Genomic DNA, 5367 nt, shown 5'->3' on the forward strand with positions numbered 1-5367 from the left:
TGACTGCACCCCTCTAAATAAAGCATCCATGCTTTGACCTGGATACAGACTAGCCAAAGTGCTCCAACCAAGGGATGCATCTGTGCCTGAGCAGAACACACGACCTGGTTCCAGATCAGCTTCTCAGACGAGAGTTGTCAGAGAAGCGGGTGTCAAGCATCAAGTGGAGGAATTGAGACTGCCAAGAAGCTGAAAGGTCGTGTGTAGGGACGGATGAAAGATGTTAAGACACTTCTCCCCCATACGTCGGTGTTCTTGTTTAGCACTCCCTAACATTTATGTGGTTTTACTGCGGTCACAAAGTGGTTTATCTTCTGTGTAGGCTACTGACCTACCTATCATGTCTTGTGATCATATACACTGTGGCCAACAGCTTTCCCCTTACAATCCTCATCTATTCAGACTGAACACCACTTGAGCCTTTTAGCGGCATGTTTGGTTAATTGTACCTCCGGTAAGGAGGACACAGCGGCTTTTCCGCCGCATGCAGTCCGCCTCAGCGCATAGAGGGTGTGTAGCCTGACTCTAACCACAGAAACACAGTTACGGCATTGCGTGGTAGGAGGTAGAGTTTGAGCCTTCACAAGCAAAAACACGCATGGCATATCATGTCACCCCTACCCTAACACACACACACACACACACACACACACACACACACACACACACACACACACACACACACACACACTAAAAAGTAATCAATAACATTAAATGTGTATGTCACTTCAGCAGACTATAAATCCGGAGGTATGAAATGCTAACGAGTGAAAACCGTGACAAGCAAGAGCGCAAATTGATAACTAGACCGAAACAGAGTATGTGTGAAAAGCAATGGAAGTCAAGTTCACACTTGTTAGAGAGATGTAAAACCTGCTAAAAAAAACATTTCTTCAGAGTGAATCTCTATTCTCCCAGAAGAAACTGACCCCCTTTTCATGCAAAGCGACTTACCGTTCTCTTGCGAAAAATTCCGCCCGTTGCTCTTTCTTAATGTTTCTTTCTGCTCTTTTCTTCAGGTTTGTTGCCCACCACTTACATTCCACACGTATGAGGAAGTGGAGGTCGCTCACGGGCTCCTCCGCGGGCTTGGGTGTAGTGACGTCGACCAGGTGCCGATAACACATCCCCAACACACACCCTGGCCTCTGCGCGCGCCCTGCCTCAGTGCCGTCTGCTCACACACTCACAGACATGTACGTACAGTCAGAAGCGAGGGAAAGCATTGAGTGACGTTAATTGTGTATCTCTCTCTCTCTCTGTGTATGAGTGAGAGAGAGAGAGTGTGTTTTCAGTTGGTTAGAGTGCGAGTGTAGCAGTGTATGACCTGGCAGGCTCCACACTATTGATGTTATGTCATTATAATTTTCACACACGTGGACATATGCATCACTGACTCAGGCACTGGTGTATAATGTCACTGTTTGTGTGTGTGTGTGTGTGTGTGTGTGTGTGTGTGTGTGTGTGAGAGAGAGAGAGAGAGAGAGGGAGAGAGAGAGAGAAAGAGAGAGAAATAAGCCAACTGATTTTAGTTCGGAACACATTTTATATGTTTTATCACTCTTTGTTTGTGTTTTCGTGCACCAATGTGAGTGAGTGAGTGTGTGTGTGTGTGTGTGTGTGTGTGTGTGTGTGTGTGTGATGTCCTGTTTTCTAGTCTATCCGCAGTGCAGGAAAGTGTGGCCTAGATTTGTGTGTGGGAACAGAGCTGCATTACACAATGTCCAAGCGAGCAAGTGAAAGAGAGAGAGAAAGAGAGAGAGAAAGAGAGAGAGAGGGAGAGAGCTGTTAAATTGTGTCTATGTATGTGTCTATGTAAGTGTATAGTGTGTGGTGGCTATGATTGGTCCTCAGGCAAGCGCTTTCAGACGCACACACACACAGTGAATAAGTGACCTGAGTCTTCGTGTGAGTGTGTCTCATGACGTTACCACAACAGATTCATGGAAAGAGAGGACCGAGAGATTGCAGAAAAAAGGCTAACAGAAATGGGAGGATGTGGTGTGGGTGTGTTTGTGTGTGTGTGTGTGTGTGTGTGTCTATCCGTCTATGTGTTTGTTTGTGTGTGTGTCTCTCTCTGTGTGTGTGTGTCTATGTGTGTGTGTGTGTCTGTCTGTCTGTCTCTGTGTGTGTGTGTAATCATCTCATTTCAGCCCTGATGGAAAATAACAGGATGTGTGTCTCACTGGCTTTCTCCCCCCCCCCCCCCCCCCCCACCCCCCCTACGTCAGGTACAGACCTAGAAATGTCAGGACAATGTCATAAGAGTGCTCTATAAGTCCATGTCACTTCTTCTTCTCTCTCTCTCTCTCTCTCTCAGTCTCTCTCTCTCTCAACGCTCTCTTTTCTCCATTCAAGGAAGCCTTATCTCATGAACACTTTGATTTCTTTCAGACTAAAACACCTCTGATCTCCAACTGTCGCATCTCCACTAAACCGCTGTACTTCTTTCAGTGTGCTGCTATGCAATGATGTTGCCAATCCGGGATCTTTCATAAAAGAAAACACAAATGCAAAACAAATATATTGTAAAGGGAAGACAAAAATGTGTGTATGTGTGTGTGTGTGTATGTACTGTAAGAGGTGAAAAGTAAATGTTCTGAAATGTTAGTATTCACGTAATGATTAACAAGTGTGTTCTCTCATTTGTGCGGTCAGTGTGAGAAAGAGGGACAGACAGAGGGTAAACAAGATGATGAAGGTGTGTGTGTGTGTGTGTGTGTAAGTGTGTGTGTGTGTGTGTGTGTGTGTGAGAGAGTGTTTGTGTGTGTGTGTGTTTGTGTGTGTTTGTGTGAGTGTGTGTGGGTGTGTGTGGGTGTGTTTGTGTGAATGTGTGTGTGTGTGTGTGTGTGTGTGTGTGTGTGTGTGTTCATTCAGTTAAAAGAAAGCATCGAGAACAGTTGGGTCTTAATTCTAGATTTGAAACTGGCTGCAGTTTGAGCACCTTTGGTGTCATTAGGAGGTTGGTGCCAGAGCTGAGCAGCTTAGCAGCTAAATGCTACTTCGCCATGTTTAGTTCTGACAGTAGGTACCATAGACATATAGAATTATATATGTCTATGGTAGGTACTACCAATTACTCTCCAGTGACCTGAGAGGTCTAGAAGGTGTGTCCTATGGAAACATATCTGAGAAGTATTTTGGTGGAGATAAAGGCATGGACGAATTTTTCTAAATCATGCTTTGAGAAGTTTGGCTGTTTTTGAGATCGTACAAAAGCTGATATAGTTATTGCTTTTACATGGTTTATAAAACTGAGATCACAATCTATTAAGACATCAAGGTGTCCTTCACTTTAAATCCTGTGGTGTCAAGATGACTAGCAACCCTAGTCTCTCCTCATTTTTCCCAAATAAGATTATTTCAGTTTTGAGACATCCAGCTGTTAATTTGGTCAATGTCAATTGACAAAGATATCTAGGGGACCCTAGTCATTAGGGGATAGGGCTAAGTAAGTGTGGGTGTCATCAGCATAGCTATCATAAGAAATCGTATTGTCTTGAATGATTTGTCCTAGCATATTAAGGTTGAATTATAATTGCCCCATGATCGACCCCTGGGGGACACTATAGGTCAAGGACGTTGGTGTTGAGGTATAGTTTCCGATGGCAACAAAGAGGCTCCTGTCCTGTAAGTATGATCCGATCCACTTGTCAACCGAACCTGAAAATCCTACCCAGTGTTCCTGTCTGTGTAGTAAAATATTATGATTAACATAAGAGACAGAGAGAGAGAGAGAGAGAGAGAGAGAGAGAGAGAGAGAGAGAGAGAGAGAGAGAGAGAGAGAGAGAGAGAGAGAGATGATATGTGGATATGCGGCAGCCTGTCATAACCTGAGGGTCGGCCAGTAAGACCACAGAATGCTAAACTAAATGTATGTTTGTTGTTATTTTTGGAATGTTCTTTTGTTGATTTGTTGATTATTTATTATTTTTAATCAACTCTGTTCATTTAATTTAGTCCTTCTGTATGTGTATGTAATATGTACGTGTTGAATCAGCTTTGGCAATAGTGTTAAAAAACATTCATGCAAATAAAGCTTCTTTGAATTGAATTGAATTGAGAGAGAGAGAGAGAGATAGAGAGAGAGAGAGAGAGAGAGAGAGCGAGAGAGAGAGAGAGAGAGAGAGAGAGCGAGAGAGAGAGAGAGAGAGAGAGAGAGAGAGGGAGATCCAGAAGTTGTAAAGACACAGGACGAGAACAGAGAGTAATCTCAGATAAAGGAGACTCTCTATATGGGGCAAGGTGTCCCTAACTTTCAGGTACACCAGAAAGAACACTTCCATCTCTCGCTCTCTTCCTCCCTTTATTTTGGGTCAGCTAAACTCTGGGGAACTTAAAGAGGCAGAGCCCTCTAAAGAGGCAAAGCCCTCTCCTTCCTCCGTGTTTCTCTCATCCCCTCCTTCTCTCCCTTTCAACCCCATCCCTCCATCTTGTTTCATCTTTATTTAGTCGCCAAGCAACACATCTAACCCCACTGTTTCCCCGATCTTCCTATAAGGAAATAGCTGGGGCATGTAGCACATATCAAATCCCCTGATATCAAATCAAAGCCAAATGAAGATATTTGTGATGTGTGTATTTGTTGACCAGTTTTATATCTTTTCAATGCTAGTCCTGTTTATATCTTCAGAAGGGAGATAGGGGGAGACAAGTGTATGTGGAGTGAAAGGATTAAGGAAAGAACTCCATGATCAGCTTCGAGGCAAGATTTTATCATCAGCAGTGTGCTGCCCCTAAACTGTAATATTAGTTATCTTTTTGGGTAAAAGGTGTTTTTGTGATTGTTTCTTTTTAGCTTTCCTTAATGGGGACTGAAATCATTTAGATGTATTAGCATTGCTCTTTCAAATGATTGTTTTTTTTTTTTAAACTTGTGCTGTGTTTTTGAGTTTAAAGGCTACTGTTTGAATGCACTGTGACAATCTGACAACAGTCAGCATTAGGTATATCTTTAGATCACATAGGCTGCATGTCATGCATTTTTCATGTAGAACAAATAAAATGCATATTCATCCAAGCTAGCCTAGACCCTGATGTGCGTCCTGCCATAAAATAATGATGGACTGTTTGTTTGTTGACTGGTGGAGACGCTGCAGTGAACAGTGCTCTCTATGTGGAGACACTGCCCCCTAGTGGAAGGTTATGCACATATCACATGTTACTTCTAAGAGCACTAATGTATACGTGTTGCGAAGATGCTTTGAATGCCTTTGCTACAGAGCATCCAAAATAGCAGGGTTAGATGCCAGATCAGAGCCAGAAGGAGGCATGTGGTCTGACTCTGACATAGTCTCCATGCATGGATGAAGGTTACCTGTGCCTGAAGTGCACCTTTACCTCAGTGAAGAGAACACCTGCCTTTAG

The sequence above is a fragment of the Sprattus sprattus genome, assembly GCF_963457725.1.
Source record: "Sprattus sprattus genome assembly, chromosome: 10".
In the NCBI taxonomy this organism is placed as follows: Eukaryota; Metazoa; Chordata; class Actinopteri; order Clupeiformes; family Clupeidae; genus Sprattus; species Sprattus sprattus.